Source organism: Jaculus jaculus, chromosome 3 (genome assembly GCF_020740685.1).
Source record: "Jaculus jaculus isolate mJacJac1 chromosome 3, mJacJac1.mat.Y.cur, whole genome shotgun sequence".
NCBI lineage: Eukaryota > Metazoa > Chordata > Mammalia > Rodentia > Dipodidae > Jaculus > Jaculus jaculus.
In genome coordinates, this window is record NC_059104.1 from 22,523,719 (window position 1) to 22,548,424 (window position 24,706).

General features: G+C 35.3%; 1 non-coding gene across 1 annotated transcript; it reads right to left on the reverse strand.

The window, feature by feature from the left end:
- Positions 1-14,883: 14,883 nt before the first annotated feature.
- Positions 14,884-14,985, reverse strand: LOC123459693. The gene has a single exon (XR_006636451.1). It is a non-coding gene; the product is annotated as a U6 spliceosomal RNA (small nuclear RNA).
- Between the last annotated feature and the right edge of the window lie 9,721 nt (positions 14,986-24,706).

Here is a 24,706-nt window from a genome sequence, read left to right on the forward strand (position 1 = left end):
GATACCAGCACAAAGGGGAAGGAGACCAACACAGAGAAAAATCAACTCCTACAAATCAGAGAGCCTGAGCCTCAGAGGCCCCCAACATCTCAGCACTGAAGCAGACCAAAAATGAACCCAACATGGCTCAGGGAAATTTTGTGGAAGAGGGGGCGGAAAGAATGTCAGAGTCACATGTTGGGTCACGATATGCAGAGACATTTATCGTACCAATAACTGTGGGCTAAGTCCACAATGCACGACCCATTTACATCAACAAGGAGGGTCCAATGGGAGGGGGTAGATCATGGATGAGCCTAAACAATGATACCAAACTGTCTTTATTTGCTGAAAAGAAAACTAATAAATTAAATTTTAAAAAATAAACAAATATACTAAAAATCAGATATTTTGAGAAAAAAATTCTCCATACTCTACATACACAATAGCTTTCTGAGCATCTTGACCTTGTGAAAAATAACTAAAATACCTCTCTTACTGGTAGCCTGACAACCAGCTCCATGGAATAGGTGACTGACCTGGTGATCAATCAAAACCTATCAAAGCAGAAATCCAAAGGCTACAGAGAGTTCCACACTAAATTAGGTTGCCAATTAGGTCTCCTGTGGCTCAGGGAGCATTTCAGAAGAGGCATTGGAAATATTCTATGAGCTCAGTATAACGTAATTTGTGAGAATGTTGGAGTCTGTTTAATTTTTATTTTAGGAGGAATGGGTAATTAAACCACTATAGCAGTATAATCTCAAAATATTAATGTGCTTACCTATATAAATGTGAAGCAGAGCCAGAAATAGTTTTAGTTTTCTATTTCCTCATAGACAAACAACTAGAGGAGTTTGGTATGTGGTAACAATGTGGTAATGTGTGTGTGTATGTGTGTGTGTGTGTGTGTGTGTGTGTGTGTGTGTGTGTGTAAATAGAGAGAGAGAGAAGGAAGTAGTCAATGATAAGTAGAGACAGAGAAAAGCAAGGCCTAAAATTTGGATAACATTTTGTATTAAAAATGGTTATAACTTAAATGTTCACTATAATATCAAATTATGGTAAGATTTTTGATCCTAAGGAAGTGAAAATAAGAATGTATTATTTGTCATACCCGATGGGTACAATACTGATTTTATATTTATTCATATAGTTATATGTACACACATATCCATATACAGCTAAGAAAATATATGTAATGGCATGCATTATGTTATAATTTCCCATTTTTAGCTAGATTATTTTTTACTGAGCTAATTCTGTATTTTTTAATCTTCATTCATATATTATTTAACAAGAAGAATGAATCTTACTGCCTCGGTGTGACATTAATATCTTTATATTTTTTGAGGTAGAGTCTTGCTCTAACCAGACTGAACTGGAATTCATTGTATATTCTCATGGTGGCCTCAAAGTCATGATAATTTTCCTACCTCTGTATCCCAAGTGTTGGGAAAAAAGATGTGTGTCACCACACACGGTTTTAATGTATGTATTTTAATAGTCAGGTTGCTAAGACTGTTGGACTGCAAGTCATAGGCAGCCTGAGATAAATTGTAAGACCCAGGTCAAACTTAACTGCATAGTGATAATTATCTTTAAATAATGAGCCAATAAATCAAGCAAATAAAAATAAAGATGAATAAACATGTTTGACTTCACTATATTAGAGTGCTATTATTTTTCCATATAATCACACGATCAATAACCAGACTAGAGCTCAAACTGTTCTGAATACTTTTTGGCTGGAATCAGATCTGTCCCCAAACACACCTTTGGGCTGGGTCCCAAAATCTGCCCTCCAGTGACACATCCTCTAGCCAGACGACTGGAGATTCAAGTTACAAGCTTAATAACAATTACTCAACAAGAATCTGAGAAGCTAATAAGCTTTGGCAAGGACAAAAATACCATAAACAGAGGGAACAGATACCCAAAGAATGGGAAAAAATCTTCCCCAGCCTTACCACTAACAGAAGCCTAATATCTAAAACCAAAAAGGACTAAAAAAGAATAATAACAATAAAATGTCAAGCACTCAAAAAATGGGGCAGAGAAATGATAGGCAATTCTCAAAGGAAGAGTTACAAATGGGTACTATTCAGCTAAGAAAATGTATAATAGGGAATGGAGAGATGGCTCAGCATTTCAGGAGTTGACCTGCAAAACTTAATGACCTGAGTTTGATTCCCCATCACCCATCTAAATAAAGCCAGATGCACAAAGTGACACATGCATCTGGAATTTGTCATTTGTTTGCTCTGGTTAGAGGCTCTGGCATCCTCTCTCTCTCTTTCTCTCTCTCTTTCTCTATCTCTCCTCTTGAAAGTAAATTAAAAATGTTCAACATCCTTAAACATCAGAGAAACACAAATTAAAATAACTATGAGATTCCACCTTACTTAACTCAGTATGTTGGCAAGACAGCTGGGAAAAAGAAACCCTCATTCCCTGATGGGGGGAGTACAATGCTGTACAGCTACTGTGGAAATCAATATGTAGACTCCTGAAAAGATAATAGAGCTACTAACTGACCCAGCTAGTCCTCTACTGGGCATCCACCCTAAAGGCTTCATGCTATCTATACTGCACAGATATTTTCTCAAGGATGTTTATAACTGCTCAGTGAACAGTAGCTAAGAACTGGAATCAACCAACCATTTGATGAATGGATAGTGAAGATGTGGTACACATATACAAAGGAATTCTACTCAGAAGTAGGGAAAATTATATATCTCTCTATATATTTAACTGGACAGACTTGGAGCAGATCATACTGAGTAAACTTACACAAGCCCAGAAAAATCAAATGCAGAGCTCTGTCCTGCATCTTTGCTTCCTAAACTGGAACAGCTTCATTTGCATGCACACTCAAAACACTAGGAGGGTGGGCAGATAAGAGGGATGGAAAGGTTTGTTGGGGGAGGGGAATAAAAGGGCAGGGGAAGATACACACAAAACCAAATCCAAATTACATTAGTACCAGAGAAATCTTCCTTCTGGATAGAAGACTAAAATATACAACCCTCAATAGGAGCATGTAGGGATTGTCTGGTAAGATTAGCTCTGGAGAGGGTGGTATGAAGCCTAACCATAAGAAGTTTGACTCTGGCTAATAACTACTAGTACCAGAAATTTGTTATGATGCATGTCGAGCTGTTGTTCAGAAAGACCTTCAAGTTCCCCAGAAGAGGACAGTCTTCTGTTAAACACTTGATTACCCACCTAAGGTAAAACCTGAGATCCTTCTGCTGAAGGCACCACATGTTGCTAATGCAGAACATCAGAGATGTGATGGAATGTGTTAGGAAACCAATGGCCAGATAGTTAGCCATTATAATGCTGAAAAGTGCTACATGAGCCACTGGGGGAAAAGGACCAACAGCATTGTGAGCAAACAGAGGACAGTGGTATATGAAATCAGACAGCCTGATGAGATTTACACACCTGCACAACAGTAGTACACAGCCTAGGTAGGTAACTAATTGTTTCTTACTGGCTAGGATATACCATCAGTGGAAAGAAACTCATAACTGCAAAAGGGGACCAAGTCCCAATCCTATGGAGACCAAGATCATGGACTCCGGTGACCATCTCCCACTAATCTTTGTCCAAACCTGAGGCTACACATGTCAAAATCTCTCTAACTTACCAAATTCTTATCCTCTTTGTCCCATCTGGTTTTCTGTTTTAGAAAGCAGTGAGAAGCTCGTATAACCAAAATCTACCAATAATGAAAGCGTTCTGACTCCCTGGCAGGAGTTGAACCATGTTTGCACAATGGCCAGGGCCCAGGTGAAACCACAGAGGCACTGCCAAGGTGAGCAAGAGTGCTGCTTCCAGGCAAGCCTGACAGCCAGTGCCAGGATGATGGAGATAGACACTGAGGATACTCAAATGCATCAAGGCAGAAATCCAGAAGCTGCTGAGAGTTTAACATTAATGTAGATTTTAAAGCACTCCCACCAAGGCTCAGGGAATTTTGCAGAAAAGGTGATGGAAAGAATGTAAGAACTACAGGGTAGGAGATAATATCCAGAAACACACCCTCCCCCCACACACAATGAACTAACACACTAAATTTTAATCTATTATAGAGGAAGTTCAAGCTAATATCTCTTGTACTTTTGTAACTTCTACATCTTGGACACTATATAAATTAAAGATAAAATCTGTTGTTAAATCCTATTCTGTATTAATCTCAAAGCATTAAACAAAATGTCAAGTATGACAAGTATAGACAATCTAATAAGAGTTAAAATAATAGAAGTAGATAAAGAAAATAAACCATTGCACCAACAGATCCATTTCTGCAATATGCATCCTCACAAAATACAGAAAACAAAAGGCAAACAAAAAAAAAAAAAAGAAAAATACATAGAGTGATAAATAACAGGTACAGTTAATGTAATGTTAAAGGTTTGGATTTTCATGTTATGTGCTTATGCACTCTATATTTAAAATGAAGACTAACTCGATTTATCATAACAAAATTAGTTAAATTATTGTAAAATGTACACTCAAATCAATCTATGAATTATTAAATAAGGTCACATCAATTAGAATTCAAAACTTATATGAAGTAAATGATATCAAATTTACATCATGAGGCATCAGTTTGTTTGAAAGTATTATATATAGTCACTTCTTGATATGGAAGATATAATTTATACAGTATATTAATTTTGATGCGTAGATAACTTGCCACACATTAAAATTTGCTCCAGTAAATAAGGATTACTTCATTTCTACTCACTTTGACTTAGTGTATATTACTTATTGCCCCATCTTAGTATATCTTATTGAGACATTTGCTTGCAGATTATATTATTAAATATAAGATGTGAGCTGATAGCTATCAGCTTGTCTTTAGTAAAAGTAAGCACTTTGGCTTGTATTTATCCATTCTATATTATTATCACTTAATAAAAGAGAAATAACACATTTGCCGCATATGCTTATAAACAAACAACATTAAGAAACTGCATATGAAACAAAACGACACTATGCTGCATGTTCAATGAATCTCATTAGAATGAATACCAACCTCACTATCCAAATTCTGAAGGGTGAGAAGTTAGTGAAGTTATATAACCGCCTAAAGAAACACAAAAAGACTGTGCCACCAACGTGGGCATCAGCTCATGACTATCACACAAGTGTTCTTTATAGTGAATTCCAGGCTACACATTAGATTAAATAATCAAATTAATTTAAAGTGTGAATTCTTTTCATCATAGGAAATAATTTTTATGTGAAGGTATTTTAAGAATGGCATTTATTTAATTCAAAGTATACATTTTGGCAGACTAGAAATGATGCTATGAGGTGTTTTTGTTTCATAAATGTGAAATGCTAAAATGTGATTTTAATATTTTTTTTGTTTATTATCATTTATTTATTTGAGAGAGAGAGGGTCAGAGATAGAAAGAGGGAGAGAGAGAGAGAATGGGTGTACCAGGGTCTCCAGGCACTGAAAATGAACTCCAGACATGTGCATCCACTTGTGCATCTGGCTAAAGTGGGTCCTGGGGAATTGAGCCTCAAACCAGTGTCCTAAGCCATCTCTCCAGCCATAAAATGTGATTTTAAACACATATAACTTATTGACTAGAGAGAAGAGGGGTAGTGCAAAAACAAAGGGACAATTACAGAGTGGAATGCTCTGGAGGAACAACAGGATATCGAGGTTATGAGAAGGATGCATTCGGAGAAAATCCCATTGTATGTGGTAATGGCAAACAATGAGAGAACATGGTAGATGGGGAGTTTCACATGCATAGGTATTCCTCAATCCTTTCATACTGAATCATAGGGCAGGAAGAATGAATTTTGGAATGAATCTGTATTGGGGACTGGAATCTGACCATTCTTTTTTTTATTTTTAATTTAATTTATTAGTTTTCTTTTCAGCAAATACAGGCAGTTTGGTACCATTGTTTAGGCTCATCCATGATCTATGCCCCTCCAATTGGACCCTCCTTGTTGATGTAATTGGGTCGTGCATTGTGGAGTTAGCCCACAGTTAGTGGTATGATAAATGTCTCTGCATATCATGACCCAACATGTGTCTCTGACATTCTTTCTGCCCCTCTTCCACAAAATTTCCCTGAGCCATGTTGGGCTCATTTTTGGTCTGCTTCAGTGCTGAAGTGTTGGGGGCCTCTGAGGCTCAGGCTCTCTGATTTGGTAGGAGTTGATTTTTCTCTGTGTTGGTCTCCTTCCCCTTTGTGCTGGTATCTGGTTCATCAGGAAAACATCACCCTGCTTGTTTCACCAATTGTCCTTAGTTTCAGTCGGGCCCCCTTTGAGGTATGTTGGGGCAGCCCTCTCCTTAGGATCTGCATCTATCTGAAAAAGAGAAGCAGATTCTCCAACGGAGAGTAAGTTAGTACCCGAAAAATTGAGATAAAAATTTCTTTTTTGACAGAGAGTTTGATAGGTGTAGGCCCTCTTGTAGCCCATGATTGATGGTAGCTTGATATTGGAGAGTGGGCTTATATTTGGGTATGGTTCTGACTTGTTTCCCAGTTCCAGCTGTGGGTGTGGTACCACTGAGGGGATCAGTTAGCCAAATCAAAGGCAGTTGGTTCCCCACCATGGCTATGTGCCACTATTGCACTTGTGTGGGCATCACATCCGGTTATTTGTTGCTAATTAGGTTAAACAATGTGTTGCTTGGACAGATATTGGTCATTTCCCCCAGTCGCCCATGTAGCACCTTCTGGCACTAGACACGCTGACTGTCTGGGGACTGACTCTCTCCTGGCTTCCAGCCATGTCATTCCATTTTACGTGTCAGCTGCGTATGGAGTCTTCAGCAATAGGGTCTTACCACTGGCCTTTGGTGGGTCATCAAGTACTCTGACCAAAGTCTGTCATTGTTTTGGGAAACCTTGTAGGTTTCTCTGATCAAAAGCTCATTGTGGATGGTAGGCCCAAGCTGGAAGTGGGGGTTACAGGTCAGTGCCGAATAAGAAAGTGAGGAAAAACATAACTAATATACAAGAGTTATAGAGGAGAGAGGGGGGGGGGAGGGGGAGAGGGAGGGAGGGAAGATGTAGAAGAATTAGGTTAGTCTTGATCCTACCCTCTCCAGTGTCTTGTGGTTCAGGTGTTTCTTGTAAGGGTATAGTGAAGGTTCAGCCATTTGTTCTGTATTTTAGGAAGTAGAATTTTATGGTACCATTACCGTTTGGGTCCAGATTACTGTTTTCCACCCTTCGATGCCCTTCCTGCCCTCCCCATCCATCCTGTTGTCTAGTCCATGAGATGCTTGCTGGGTATGTAAGATATCTTGGGTAGATTCAGGTTAGGTGTTGTAGATGAGTGAGGCCATGTGTTGATTTTTTTTCTGTGATTGGGTAAGTTCACTGAGAATGATCTGTTCCAGGTTCAACCATTTTTCCTTAAATTTCTTTGTTTCATTTTTTCTTACTGCTGTATAGAATTCCATTGTGTAGATATACCACATCTTCGTCTTTTCTGTTTCACACTGTACTTCATTATTAGTGCAGAAAGATTAGGAAAAGCATACCTTGAATCTATGTTTAAAATTTATTTATGCATTGTTGTTCATTAAACATTCTTAAAATTAAACTGTAAAGTACAAAAATTATTTTATATGACCTACTTCGGAAAAGTATATTCTAATTAGAGATCTACAATGATATAATTTCAATATTAATTGACCCAATGGTGTTAAGTAAAAAAACAAAGTGGTAGATGTAGATCAGCTTATGGCATATGCTTGTAAATAGAGTCCCTTAGTGGAACTAACAATTGGGAAGCAATAGATTAAATTAGAAAATGGGACAAATTTATTTAATTTATTGGGACAATAGCACTTAAAGGGAACAAAAGAAAAATGTATTCAATACTGGCAAGCCCTAGTAGTGCCTCCAGGAGACAAAGGGAGTCCTGCAACTGAGGAAGAAAGGTTTGGGAAAAATAACTGATGGGAAAGGAGATTGGAGAGTTTGCAGAGTCAATTCATTTGAAGTCTTGTGGTACAAGCAATTAGAGTTATATTTTAACACAAATGTGATAAGGAGTTAAGAAAACAAAATGAACATGGCACTGAAATATTCTGATGTACATCTTCAGAGATTTTATGTGAACCCTCAGTGAAGATATTCTTGAGGAAAGGTGAAGTCAGCATATTTATTAAGAAATCTGAGGCATAGTAATTAATCACCTGTACATGGAAAGCAGTCTGATATCTGATGTTCAGGAAGTAGCTTTTCACAAGAATAGGCAATACCCAATCTGTATCCTTAGAGGAACACACAAAAGGAAATTTGCCTTTAGGAAAGCATCCATTTTGGAGACCAAAGAATTTTACTGTATTTCCCAGTCAACTGGATTTTAAAGATGACATTTCTCACTTCATAAAATATCTTTATGTAGAAAATAAATTCCTTGTACATCTAAAGTTGAAAGTAAAATCAAAATCCCATTTTATATAGCCACAAACAATTTTTCATTAAATATGAGGACAATAAAAATCCACAGGAATGTTCATTGTACAAGATGACATGTTATCTCCATATGTTGGCTGTACCCTGAAAGAGAGGGATTGAAATATAAAGTAAGATTTTGTAATAACGTTTGGGTAATGGAACAGATAATATATGTGAGTGTGTGTGTGTGCATGTGTGTGTGTATTTAAGGAAATATAAGCTTAAATTTCTAGGTATGTGTAATGTATTTTAGCTCAACATATGAGCATTACGAAATATAGCAAATGTATAACTCATAGCATATATATATGTATGTATGTATCAAAGTTAGCCTGAAGAGCAAAATCTAAGTTTCACTTAAGTGGTTCTTTACAGATTGCTTATTTTATTATAATACTCAAATTAAATGAATTCAATGAAGTGAAAATATGAACAGTAATTTACTTTTTACAGGAGATGTGTTTCAGATGTGTATATATGAATATATATTTGAAAACTATGCATGCACACAATGTGAAATCATTTGTGCATATGTTTTAAATTCTGAAACTTTGTCTGGGTCCATGGGACAAGAATCTAGGAAGTATGAAACCTGAAGGATTTTAATTATCCATTTCTGATCTAGTTATCTCCAATATTAATTCAAATAATTCCAGTATTAAGCTTTGTTGATGAAAGAATAACACATTCTCTATTATTTAATTTAGCAAGCTTATCTGTTTTTTGCCCACTTGATATGTAGATAAAGACTGTAGATGAAAAAGAGTAAATAGAAGGCAGTATATAGTGGGATTAACTTTGTCATGCAATTTGAAATCCATGACCATTCTTCATTGCATACAGGCATGATCTCCTGCTACATATATAATTAATTTTGTGCTCGTGGTGAAACAGTTAGAGTAATCTGCAGATGTGTTTACCTAGTAGAATATAATTGATCACTATCCCAGAGTGAGAGGCTAAACTTAAATCAAGAATGAATATGCCGTTTCTTTTTTTAAAATTTGTCTGAAAAAGAGAGTGGGCATGACAGGACCTTCAGCCACTGCAAACAAACTCCAGATGTGTATGCCACATTGTGCCTGTGGCTTATTTGGGTTCTGGGGAATGAACCTGGGTCCTCTGTCTTTGTAGGCAAGCACTTTAATAGCTAAGCCATCTCTCCAGGCCTGAATATGCATTTTCATAACTCATTTTTAAAAATGCTATATTGTCAAAGCAATGGTTCAATGATTATATTTTGTCCCATATTTTCACCAAGTTTCAGAAAAAAAAATTATAAGCTATGTGGCAAAAGGGGCCTAGAAAGATGGCTTATCATTTATGGCTCTTGCCTGGTAAACCTAAAGACCAAGGTTTGATTCCCTAGTACCCATGTATGTGCAAGGTGGCATGTGCTTCTAGAGTTCATTTGCAGTGGTTAGAGGCCCTAGCTTTCCCATTCTCTCCATTTCTCTCCCTCTCAAATAAATATTTTAATAAACTAAAGCATGTAAATGTCTATAAAATTATGATAAAATAATTATTATGCATGCATATGAATGTAGCTTTTGGTTAATATTAAAGGGGATTTCGTATTTGAACACTGGAAAATTATTTTTGAAAAGACTTCAGTAACACATACTTCCAGAAATTCTCTTATATTTGTCTTTTGCCTAAAGAGGATGGAAATTCATTAGACTTAACTAACAACACTAGAAGTTGCAATACTATTTTGCCCTAACTGAAACACAGACAGGCTTTTATAAATTCTAGAAACATAGAAGGGCAAAATTAAACTATAAGATCTATCATGGATTTGGTAGTAAACTTTAAAAATTTTTCTTTTTCAGATACTATAGGTAAAGTGAGGAAGAAATTTAAGGGTAGTGGTGCACAACTGTGATGTCAGCATTTCTAAGACGGCAGCAGAAGTATTAGGAGTTCAAGACCAGCTTAGGGTACAAGAGATCTCTCTAATCAAAATAATATGAGCTGAGAGATGGTTTCAGTGGATAAATTGCTGGCAGCTATGTATACATGAGTATCTGAGATGTGATCTTCAGTTCCCGCATAAAGCTGATACTGGGCTGAACCCAGTATACCCTCAGACCTTCCATAAGTAGGGGGCAAGAGACAGACCTTTGGGGAAGCTCATGGTCCAGCTGGCCTGATGAACACAGTAGTGAACAACCAACCTAAACAACTTGGATGCATTATCCCAGTGTCATGTGGTCTCCATTGTTAGTAACCTAAATTAACATCAGTTATAGCTAATGAAAGGATTTTTCTGTTTCATTCATATTGTGTCCTGTTCATCTTTTGATAGTATGCCTACATGTTATTTAGACATCAAAATTTTACAATGTATTACTTCGTTCTCCTTGCAGTAAATTGAGACTCACATTTTAATTTTTTTTTTTCAATGGTACTTAGAATGCAAAACTTCCATTTTTCTAAGACATTCCATGTTTGGTAATAATGTAAGTAAGATTTGTATTGGTTCTTCTTTAAATGACATGTGCTAACAAAATATTAATCTGGTATTTTTATTTTTGTGAATATTGGTAGCTATGTTATTTAAATATTCCTCTAAATGTATTCTATAATTTATGAGACACATATTTTTGTTTCTAGCTTTATATATTTCAAGACTTCTTAATGCTTATGAGCTCTCCTGTTTCTTAAAGTAAGTTGTTAAATTTCTATGCATACATTTACTTTTCAAAGTTTTATTTATTAATTTTCTGTTTTACTTCATTGTTATCAAATATCCTTTATGTGCCTGGTGTGGTGGCGCAAGCCTTTAATCCCAGCACTCGGGAAGCAGAGGTAGGAGAATTGATATGAGTTCGAGGCCACCCGGAGACTACATGGTCCAGATCAGCCTGAGCTATAGTGAGACTTACTTTGAAAAAACAAAAAGCAAAGTAATAATGATAATCTTTATGTGACTTAAATTTTTATTAGTTATGTACACAGTGTGTATACAGCCATGTTAGTAATATTGTTAGCCTCCTTCCAAAGGAACCCTCCTCCTTGGGGATTGTGGGTCATACATTGTGAGGTTACCCATCAGTTATGGGGAAGAGCCAATGTCTCCATGCATAATGTTCCAACTTGTAGATTGAACAATCTTTCCACCCTCTCTTCCATGAATTTCCCTGAGCCATATTTGGTTTGTTTTAGGTCTACTTCAGTGATGAGGTCTTGGGAACCTGTATCTCTGGATATCTGGTTTGCTAGGAGTTGAGTGTTCTCTGTGTCTATCTCCTTCACCCTTGTGCTGGTGCTAGGTTCACTAAGAAAGTAGTGCTCTTGCTCATTTCCCCAATTACTATATGGTTTCAGCTGGAGCAATTGCTTAATGACCCACCAAAGGTTAATGGTAAAACCCTACTGCCAAAGACACCATTTTCTGTTGGTAGGGACATGGAATGAACTGGTTGGTATCTGGAAAACTGACTTAATTTTTTTTAATTTTTATTAACATTTTCCATGATTATAAAAAATATATCCCATGGTAATTCCCTCCCCCCCCCCACAAACTTTCCCCTTTGACTTAATTTTTTAGTTGTTAAGATATATATTTTGGGCTGGGTGTGGTGGTGCATGCCTTTAATCCCAGCAGTCGGGAGGCAGAGGTAGGAGGATCACAGAGTTCAATGGCACTCTGAGACTACATAGTGAATTCCAGGTCAGCCAGGGCTAGAATGAGAACCTGCCATGAAAAACCTATATATATATGTAGATAGATAGATAGGTAAATAGTCAGATAGATAGATAGGTAGGTAGGTAGATAGATAGATAGATAGATAGATAGATAGATAGATAGATAGATAGATAGATAGATAGCTGAAGAGATGGGTTAGTGGTTAAGTGCTTGTCTGAGAAGCCTAAGGAACCTGATCTGAGGCTCAATTCCCCAGGACCCATGTAAGCCAGATGCACAAGGTGGCACATGCATCTGGAGTTCTTTTGCAGTGGCTGGAGGCACTGGCATCCCATTCTCTCTCTGTCTCTGTCTCTCTCTCTGCCTCTTTCTCTCTCTGTCTGATTGTCCCTCTAAAATAAATACATAAAAATAAACAAAAAAATAAAAAGATATATATTTTGTTACGTAGCATATCATTCAACTTGAAGACAGTGCTGGGAAGAAAAATGTTTATTAACAATTTTTTAACAGAATGTTCTGTAGATATATGTTTAGACTATGCTGTCCAGAGTACAATTTAATGCTTTTTGTTGATTTTCACTGTGGGTGATTTTGCTGAAACACGGGGAGGTTATTATCTCTCTTATTGTATTATAGAATATGTTTCCCTATACCCAATCCATTTTTGACAATGCTAAACACTAGCTCAACCTAATGTTATAGAGTTAAGCCAAAGTAAGGGTTAAGGGCAGAAAAGCATGACATACCTTCCAATCATACAGCAGCTTTACACTGAGATATTACCTGATCGTTATCACTTCTAGTTATCTGCGTGATAGTTAAAGATATTAGACCTAAAGTTCACTATTGACTCAGAAATTTCAAGAAAGTTACATAAAAGGGTTGGGACTTTACCATAGAAAAAATGATTAAAATGTAAACCTGATAAGGAAATAGCACATAGGATGAGGTCTCACAGGATCCTAAAGGGAAGGTACTACCTCAGCAAAAGAAAATTCATCAAGGTGGCCTTTAGTTTTCACATTTTTCTTGTCTCAAAGGAAGCCATAAAGAAAACAAAATACCAAACTGCAGAATTTAAAATAATTTTCTTAAATAATATAACCTATGCAATCTATAAGTAATTATCAAGACATAGCAATGCAATCTACTTTAGCAAGTGGTTAAAATAATTCAAATTTTCTCAAAAGAAAAGTGTACAATTATATATAAATATGTATAACATTAATCACTACATGTGTTAAAAAAAAGCCAAATTGATACTACTTCACATCAATTCAAATGACAATATTAAAAGTAAAAAGAATATATCAATTGTTGAAGAGATGCAACGGTGTGTGGGTGGAAACAAAACATAGCAACTAGGCAAATAAAACAGTCTATTCTTTGAAAAACAGTCTGTAACTTCCAACATTCAGTTGTTGTGGATCCAAAGTTCCAAAAAAAGCTACTTAGGACCCAGAAATTTTATACCAGTAGATATATGTTCATAGCAATATTAGTCATGATTGCAAATTGTAAAATGCCAATCAGTAGAAGTTGGATCAAAAAATTCACCATGGAATATAATAATAATCAATCATAAAGTGAAGTGTAAGTACATGCTACAATATGATTACTGATAAAGTTGTTAAATAAAATGAAATAGCTGTGCTGGAGAAATGGCTTAGCAGTTAAGACATTTGCCTACAAAGACAAAGGGTCCCAGTTGGATTCTCCAGGACACATGTAAGCCAGATACACTGGGGTACATGGGTCTGAAGTTCATTTGCAGTGGATGGAGGCCCTGATGTACCCCACTTATCTTTCATTCTCTCTTTCTCTCTGCCTCTTTCTCTTCCTCAAATAAATAAATAAAACATTTTAAAAATCTGCATAGAATGTAATGTCATTGCAGGAAAATTTATTAAGAAAAAAATTCAAAATAGAGATAGTCAATGTCTAGGTAAGAAAGCAAATAAGGAATAACTTGATAGTAAAGAGACTGTGGCTAAGTGATTAAATTTTCCTTAAATTTGATCTTGCTAATGGGGGAACAATTTTGTTAATAACTAAAACTATTGACATGTAGAATTTAAAAGGCAAATAGTATGCACATCATTCATATCCTAACACCATTATGAATTTTGTATCAGTATACAAGGGGTACATATTTGTGAAAGCATATCTGTTCAAATAAATTAAGTTGTATGTTGGTTAGAAGACGTTAGACACCTTGAATTACAACTGTCATCCACAAATGCTAATGGGTCTTAGCATGTAATAAGTCACATAGGCATGATAGCTTTCTTCCAAAAAATAAGTAAAGGAGCATTTTTTCTTATCTTAAGAACATCCAGTAGCCCAGAATATAATTATTGCTTCAGTTCTTTTGTCTATGTTGTGGCTCTTGTTTTCTCTCCTCTTTCTCCATTGCATTATGTAACTTCCCTTTGCCATTAAGATCTGTTTTTCAACAAATGCGGGCTTGTTTTTTTAAGTCTGAATCTTTTATTTAAACACATGGAGTGTGGGCTGGAGATACAACTTAGCTGTTAATACACTTACTTGCAAAGCCAAATGTCTGGGGTTCTACTGCCCAGAACCCAGGTAAGCCAAACACACAAGGGGGTGCATGCGTCTGATGTCGTTTGCAATGGCCGGAGTCCCTGTCAAGGCCATTCTCTCTCTGTCTCTGTCTCTGTCTCTGTCTCTCTGTCTCTCTCTGTCTCTCTCTCTCTCTCTCTGTCTTTCTCTCCCTGCCTATCTCTATATCTTTCTCTCAAATAAATTAAAAAAAATATTTTAAAAATGGAATCCTTCACGAATTTGCATGTCATCCTTGTGCAGGGGCCATGCTAATCTCTATCTTTCCAATTTTAGGATATATGCTGCTGAAGTGAGCACAGATGTGGGCTTTTATTTGCTATTTGAAAGTATTTTTTGTTTTGTTTTATTTGGAAGTGACCATGAACTTCTCAAAGCTTTTAGAGGAGAAAGGATTATGCATTTTACTATTGTTTTATTAATTCTCAATGCAACAAAATGGGGCTTGATAAAGTTTATTCAATAATTTTGTTTTCTCAAGTGGTTTTGGATCCTGGGATGGGTATATTTTGTGATAGGACTAGTTACCTTTTTAGGTCTGTAGTCAGTCAAGCATTCTGTGGCTGAATTCAAAGTATTCGGCTACATTCTGACATTCCATTCAAAAATGTATACCCTGTTGAAATTAATTCATGTAGAGATATCATTTTATCCTGGAATAAAAGTCTGAGACACTAATTCAGAATTAGAGAATAATAAGGAACTTAATGGTTACATTAACTTACTTAAATATGATGGTTAAATATTATGGTCATTTTTATAAGATTGTGAATTAAGTCAGAGACATGCCTGTTGGGCTGGGTTTTGAAGAAATTTTCTATAAGGATTGATTGAGAGAAGATGACCTTTCCTAAGATTGTGAGTCTGTGTATATAGAAACTTTGAGAAAACAACAGTGATTTTTGTCTGTATGATATTTTTTGCCCAATTTTTTTTATTACTTATGGATATAGGTAGTATATTTTTAAAATTTATTTTATTAATTACGGCCATACTTAGCATGTAAACACCACATACTGGTACCATCCTTTTCCTCATCTCTGCCACTTTTCTGAAGGATTCCTCCTCATTAGGGATTCAGGTCATGCCATGGGGACTGTGGGTCATGCATTCTGGGGGGGCAGCAGTCAATTATGAGGAAGAGGCAATATCTCTCTGCATAATGTCCCAACTTGTGGCTTTAACAATCTTTTCTGCCCCCTTGTCCACAAGTTTTCCTGAGCCATGTTGTGTACCTTTTAAATCTACTTCAGTGATGGGCACTTAGGAGCCTTTGGATCACTGTTTTGGTAGGTGTTGAGTGTCCTCAATGTCTATCTTCTTCACCCTTGTGCCAATAATGGGTTCACAAAAAAAGCAACACTCCTGCTCATCTCCCCAGTTCCTCTGTGTGTAGAGTGAATTGCAGACATCAGCTTTCTCCTGTTCTTTTAGCACATGCCACTCAGCAAGTGGAAGGAGAGAGTAAACCAATCATTCATATTCACAAAAGGAAAGAATGAGAAAAAATGGCCAAGGTGTAGATTTAAGCAACATACTAGATGTTGAATCTTAAATAAATGTATTTTCATTTCATACTAAAATCTTCATAACACCTTCCCCTTGATAGTTATATTATAGTGAATTAATCATCAAGATTACATCTAAATCAGATACCAAAAGCATAAAGCAGCATGTGACTTAGTTTTGATAGATTGAAAACAATATTATAAATTATAATTTAAAAAATATTATTTCCGTGTGCATTAGGATAATAAAGTGCATGAGAAAACTAACTTACATAGTGGAAACATTACTTTGTTTCACAGTTTTGCAGGGTGGGATCTATGACCATTGGCTACATTGCCCTGGGCCTGTGAGGAGGCAGAACTTAATAGAGAAGAGCAAGGCAAGACAAAGCTACTCTTTTCATCAGTCAGGAAGCTAAAGGAAGAAGAGACTGAGATCTATGATCCCACAAACTCACAATGACTTAAGGACCTCACAGGAGGCGCCACATCTGAAGGGCTCAGTGGAACTATTCCCAGTAGCATCCTGAAAGTCCAGTCTTTCACGTGGAGCTTTGAGGGACACATTCACACTATAGCAATAAAGAAATGTATATGTTCATAAATCCTAGCTTTGCTCACTGATAGATTTGCTTTATTTGTTTTTCATTCTTGTGGAGCCAAATTATATGATTTTGGTTTTATTTTTACAGATCTATGTATACTTCATTGGGGTAGCATATAATTCTGTTTATAATACTCATACACCACAGGTTTTTTTTTTGTATTTGTCTTTAAAATATAATGCTTTGCATGGTAATAGGATGAAATGTTCTAATTTTCGATTCTAAGATATCTAGCATGCATGCTTCATTAAAAAAAAGACAAGTTCTGGAGGTTTTTCAGTAATTAACACTTAAAAAGATAGGCAATATACATCAACAAGGAGGGGCCATTGGGGAGGGGGTAGGTCACGGATGAGCCTAATAATGGTACCAAACTGCCTGTATTTGCTGAATAGAAAACTAATTTAAAAAAAAGAATTCACTACATGATTAATAGTTTATTTATTTAAAACTTACCAGCAATTTATATAAACATTTATAAGTATGATATGAAATATAGTTCAGCATCAAAATCTTTAAATGGCAGTTTCATATTTGAGTGAAGTAACTGTTATTTGTCATGCATAATTGATGAAATACACAAAATATTTTTAGCATAAGCCTTATATTTGAAAGTCATGGAGTTGATCCTTGGACCACAGAATAAATTAATAATGTGAAATTAAGACCACGGGTGATTGTTCAGTTTGTACAGTGCATGCCTCAAAACTGTGAGGAACCAAGTTCAATCCCCACTGCCCCAGGGAAAACAGGCAAGCATATACACCTATATATAACAGAAAATCTTCATGAAATGATTAAATAATTATTATTTTGACAAGTTTGCAGATAATAAAATTATTTAATTTTATGTGGGTGTTCACACTTCCCTCTGGTCAAAGCATTGGCAGTTGAACCCACTAGAGTTCAAATTTAGATCCTAATTAATTATTTCATTTCATATCTAAAGTTAAAGGTATATACTGACACTTTACTAAATTGGTTGGAAATTCTTTCCATGAAAAAATAGCCTCAAGATGCTGAAATTCATTCCCTCTGTGTTCTCCTAATATCTTAAAGGAGAAACAAACCAAGCCTAAGTTGGTTGTAATTTATGGATTAAATGCATGAAAAGCTTGTTTTTTGGACCATTGCTATATAAGAATCTAATGTAATCATTTTTGTAGAACATGATACTTCCTAAAGAATTTTATTCTCATGATCAACCTTAGCCCATTTCCTACAGGTAGCCATCCCATATGTACTCTTGATTGAAATGTTTATAGCCGCCCATTCCCCATATCCCCACAAGTTCTCTACACTGTCAAGTTTTTCCCTATAGTGCATTTGTACAGATTTCTTAAAGTAATCCAGTTGATACATTGTACCCTGAACCTCAGAACAGCGAATATTGTAAAAGAAAAAGAGTCTGTAACTAACTCAAATTATCTTCTTCTAAGTCTGTAGAGGTATAATTTCCTTGTTGTGCCAAATCTTCTTGTGAAGCAATTTTCAAATAAATCTGTAAATCTGTAGCTTCCTTATTGTATCTCATTCTAATTTGTTTTTAAAATATCTTATTTATTTATTTGATATAGAGAGAATGAAAATATGGGAGTACCAGAGTCCAGGTTATTTTGCTACTTCAAACAAACTCTAGATGCATGTGCCACTTTGTGTATTTGGCTTTACATGGTTACCGGAGAGTCAAATCCGGGACAACAGGCTTTGCATGCAAGTGCCATTATTTGCTGAACAACCTTCCATCCCTGTTTCTAGTTCTTAAGCTTTAGAATGGAAGTATCTTTTCATTTCCAAAGCCAATTCCAACTTTTATTTTGACTGATTAACTCTGAAATCTTACAGGGGAATAATAATGCAAAGTTATATCACTATAGTGGTAAGGCTCCTGTGCTTTGACTATTGTAACTCTCAAATCTGGAAAAAAAAAAAAACACATAGGGATTTGATGATGTAAAAGAAATTTTCATGAAATAGACAGGAATAGGCAGTGAAACTTTAAGATATATAGTCACTGACTTTGGATAGTAGACTACTAGAGACTCAAGAAATATATATTAGTGTTAACCAAGGGTTTCCAAGTATTTATAGATCTGGAAGGAACATCATGCTATAATACAGTTATATGAATGAACTGTCTAGAAATACATATATTTCAAGACCAGAAGAAAAGCTTTCTTTTATGGTACACCTTATATAACGTTTTAGAATACAAAGCAGAATACATTCATCATTTGGATGAATTTAGCAATTACTTTTGAGAGAATTTCTGTGAATTCTCTTGTTGATGATTTATTTGCATATGGTCGATGGTGATAACTAAATGCTTCATGAATTTCAATGAGGAATACTGACATTTGAAGTGTTCAGATTTTAGACTATTTGTAGTAGTGGAAACATTATTGTGTTGCAATTTTGTGCAAATGATTTTCCTTAATATAGTAGGAAATCATACTATATGAGGGGAAAAATCAATCCATCTAGTCTTAAAGATGATGACAAAGACAATAAAATTTTAATGGAATTAAGTGAAAGTATATTATCACTGACTTGGGCTACTTCTGAATTAATTCAAGTAGTCTACTAATTTTATCTTCATGAAAGTAATATGTGGAGTTTATGTATCAATCATTTAAATATCTAAATCCTAATTTGGGTTAAATGTTTATTCAGGAGCTGTTGTGAAATTTCAGTAGGTAAGAATGATGGTGCAAAATCATGGGACTGTGAGAAAAGCCGATTTCTCCAGTTCAACTCCCTGAGCCCATTTAAATAGCAGAGTATGGCCACGTATGCTTGTAACCACAGTCATGTGGAAAGGAGTGCTGGAGAATTGTTACTCACTTCACAGCCAGTCTAACTTAAACACCTCATCTCCAGGTCAGTGAGAAAAAACACACAATACCTCCTCTGACTTCTGCATGCATGAGCATGGAGTATGAACATATGTATCCATGTGCATACACTACAGACACCACCTAACACATAACACATGTGCACATACACACACCCCCACACATACTTCAGTTCATATGAGAACCAGAAAAAAATTTCCCACTAACTTAGTAGTCATTATAGCTGAGTTTAAAAAAAAGTAGAAGCTGCCTTAAAAATATGCTGAACACACATACCTGTCAGGGAATAAGTGTTTTGTAAATATATTAACATTCTTATTAGTCTATATAAACAGTTTTGAAAAATGAAAACCAATACGTTAGTGTTGAACTAGAGAATAAAAATCATAAAGCTCACTAGCTTGTTAAAGGTCAAAGTGAGGGTTGGAGAGATGGCTTAGCGGTTAAGCACTTGCCTGTGAAGCCTAAGGACCTCAGTTCGAGGCTCGATTCCCCAGGACCCACGTTAGCCAGATGCACAAGGGGACACACACATCTCGAGTTCATTTGCAGTGGCTGGAGGCCCTGGCATGTCCAATCTTTGTCTCTCTATCTGCTTCTTTCTCTGTCTGTCTGTTGCTCTCAAATAAATAAATAAAAGTCAGAGTGAGTATTATAATCTGACTAGATGCTATATCAAATTTATGAATTGTTTTTTTGTAGGATGTTTATTCTAAACATGCATAAACAATCAAGAATACTGTCAAGCTGGGCGTGGTGGCGCACGCCTTTAATCCCAGCATTTGGGAGGCAGAAGTAAGGGGATCACAGTGAGTTCGAGGCCAGCCTGAGATTCCATAGTAAGTTCCAGGTCAGCCAGCCTGGACTAGAGTGAGACCCTACCACATAAAACCAAAAAAAAAAAAAAAAAAAAAAAAAACAAAAAACGAACACTGTCAACATTTAATATTTACTACTGTGTTGTGAAAAGTCACTCACAATGTTTGTTAACTACCATCAAGAAACCTGGAATAATGGTCGATCAAGAGTTTTCCTTTATACATACAATGCTGTATAGTATTTCAAATATATTAATAATAATTATAAAATATAAACTGCACTGAAACAATATAGGTACAACAAATGAAGTACTTTTACCTAAAATAGATTCTTAATATTTTAGAACCAAGTCAGTCCTGGGAGTTATGAAGACATATCACACAAATACTTGTAAGTCAGGCAAAAGAAAATTAGCTACAATCAGAAATCCCAAAACTTTCCAGAGTTATTATTTAGTTACAGTTTTCATCCTTTTGTACCCGTAGTCACTTACATTCAACATATCAGGCTGAAGATATGTCTCAGCAGTTAAGGTGTTTTCCTATAAGGCCTAACGACCTGGGTATGATTCCCCAATATGCACATAAAGCCAGAAGCACAAAGTGGTGCATGCTTTTAGAATGGATATTCAGTGGCCAGAGGCCCTGGCATGTCCATACTCTTTCTCTGTCTATATCTTCCTGCTTGCAAATAAATAAATAAAATATTTGAAAAATAAATGCATGTCTAGTATACTGAGACATTTTCTTTTTTAAATGTTTTATTTTTATATATTTATCCGAGAGAGCAAAATAGAGAGAGAGAGAGAGGAAAGAGAGAGAAAGAGAGAAAGAGAAAATGGGCACAACAGAGACTCTAGCCACTGCAAACAAAATCCAGACACATGTGCCACCTTCTGTATCTTGCTTATGTGGGCTCTGGTGACCCTCAATGGATCCCATTTAAAAATTATTCTTTCTCATTATTACATAAACAAAATTAAGGTCTGATAATAATAGTGCCACATTTTTTCTTTCCTATTGAACAAGAGTTTTCCTTCATAACTGTAATACTGTACTTATTTACTACAAATAGAATGCTTACTACTTAAGAAGAAAACACAGCATTCTTTGACTATATTGTTTTACAGATTTTGGATTCCATGCCTGGAATTAGTTCAATAGCATTGTGTGTTATAAATTAATACATTTTTGCTATTATGTTTTAAAAAGACACACATATTCACTTATTCTTTTTTCCATTATCCATTTGTTATTTATTTCAACAGTAACATGACATAATATTTTTTAAAATATTTTTTGTTCATTATTTTTATTTATTTGAGAGTGACAGAGAGAAAGACAGATAGAGGGAGAGAGAGAGAATGGGCATGCCAGGGCTTCCAGCCACTGCAAACGAACTCCAGACTCGTGCGCCCCCTTGTGCATCTGGCTAACGTGGGACCTGGGAAACTGAGCTTCGAACTGGGGTCCTTAGGCTTCACAGGCAAGCGCTTAACCACTAGGCCATCTCTCCAGCCCTGATATAATATTTTTATCTAAAACATTATATTGTCATTATTTTGGATACATTTGAAATTTGTATTTCACTGGTTCCCTTGATTCCTTTGATTAATGTTATTTTATATTCATTAATGCAAAGAAAATATTTAAATAAGCCAGAGTGATAGTTCTTTTTCTATTTTATGGTACTAGTTAGTTAAATAAATGTCATCTCAGCCTTCCTATTATATCTTAAAAATAATTCATGAAGTGGGTGATTTCCTTTATGCTTTAAAATTATTCCTAGATGTATAATGTACAATCAAGTGACAAGAAACTTTAAAATTTTCTGAGGGCTAGAATAATATATGACATCAAGTAGTCAATCAAAAAATAAATTTTGAACAATCAGCTACTAAGTAAAATGCCTAGTGTATAGGGCATGTTCGTATTCGGAAATGCTAATTTCATAATTAGTATATTACTTAAAAGAAGATGCATAGCTTTTGAGAGGTGCCCACTAATGGAACAGAATATAAAGAGGCAGCATTCGGTGGAAGTTAAATACCAAGCACACATACATGAGTGAGAAGAGGTGTGTGAGTGAGCATCCCAGCACACGCCAACCCGTCAATCTCCCCAGTCCTATCCAGTGCTTGCCACCAAATCCTTTCTTTAAAAAACAGCGTGGAGTCTTTTTTTTTTTTTTTCATTTTCATTTGTTATTATCCCATATTTTTAAACCAGTTAAAAAGTTTAGAAGAAAAATAAAAATAAGGAACCGCAATTATACCCAATAGATAAAGAAAAGATAGTACCAAGAAGATGAAACATTAACTCAAATCAGACTGATGGTGTCAGAAGCACTTCACTGTGTATAATATAAGCTCTTTTACAACCTCAATTGACTCAAGTGCTAAAGTAAATCACCAAATGCCTTCAAATATCACTTACATAAAAACCCTTAATTACCAACAAAGGGGAAGTTTTCTTAATTACCACATACTAAAATAAAGGTTATGTATAATTTTAAAAAGCTTTAGTATGCTGTTAAAAGATTCAAATTTCCTTAACAATTCAGAAAATTGTTTCCAAGTTGGGTGTGTAATTTATGACATATTCAGGTTTGAATATGTCACTTATAAATATCTGTTAAATTCCTTTTAAAAAGATGGAGTTGGGAATGCAATATAAAATAATCTTCTGAACAAAACTGAATTCAAGACAGTTAATTGTCTTTAACTGAAAATTATTTTAATCAATATTGTTACGTAATATTTGAACAAAATTGTCTGACAAAACTGTCAGAATACAGGTTTGACCTGATTGAATAGATAAAAATGTGTGCTTAATATGTCCCCACGTTCCATATGACATATTTTGTTTTAATGTTAACTACTAATGGTCTTATGAAGTCACTAATTAACAGGAGTAAACCTCAAACCATTATTTAGGGATTTATAATTTATGACAATACTAAGAATCACCTTTGCAGCCACATTGTTATGAGGTAGTAGTAACATCCTTACATTATTCCACATTTATGTAAAACTGTGAGCTATACAACTGTATATTTTCATTAATATTCACACTTGTGCTACTGAAGATTGAATCGAGAACTTGCACATGCTGGGCATGTTCTCTAACACTGACCTACTGCCACAATCTTAATTTTCAGGTTCATATTTAGGAGTAATTCTAAGAAAATATCACTATTATTGATAAACTTAATAGTCTAGCACTTATATTTTACAAATATACATTTATTCATAAAATATTCTAGCTTTCATTCAACTACTGGTGACTATTAAAATTGTTTTTTTATAGTAGCTGTATTTTTATCTATTACTGATTTCAACATAATTTAATTTATCAAAAGAAAAAGCTTCCCATTTGCTAATAAGGTTTATTAGTTTTATCTTCTGGAATATTTGTAATTTAGTGTTCAGTTACCTGACTTATGATTATATTTTTTAAATTTATAGCATAAACTTGGTTTAGTTCTTCATATAGAAAAATCTCAAAATATTTCCTCAATATTTTTACTGTACTGCTAGTTAAAAGAATGCTATACATATATATCACATATATGCATATTTATGTACAAAAGATATAAAATAACAAATATTTGTTTTGATACAAATATTATTTGCCAATTTTATTTCCTGATTTACATACAACATGATGTAGCTTATTTTGTATTGAAAAATTATTATTTTTTTTATTAAGTTGAAACTTTGTATGGATAAATCAAGTGTTGGTACCATCATTCCCCTCCTCCCTGACCCACTACACTGAATTCCCCCCACTATGGGATTGCTTGTATTCACCATGGAGTTGTATTTTATGAATTGTGAGAGCAGCGGTCATTATGGGGAGGAAGGTATACAAGGCCTCTGGATATTTCTTCCAGCCCTGTGACTCTTACATTCTTCTGACCCCTTCTTCTGAAATATTCCCTGATTCTTGGTTGGTGTGCTTTCAGTCTACTTAATGTTGAGCTCTCAGAAGAACCTGTATTTCTGCTTCAGTGCACTTTGAGTATCCTCAGTGTCTGTCTCCATTGCTTTGACCCGGGTTGTTAGGCTCACCACTGAAGCAGAATTCCTACTCATCTCACTAATTCCCTCATGGTTTCACCTGGGCCCTAGCTGCTGTGATACGGGTGGTTCATCTGCTGACATGGCATCAGCTGTCTTGGTCTGATTAAGATATTTATATTGTCCTTAGTAATCTTTGCTTTCTGAAAAAGT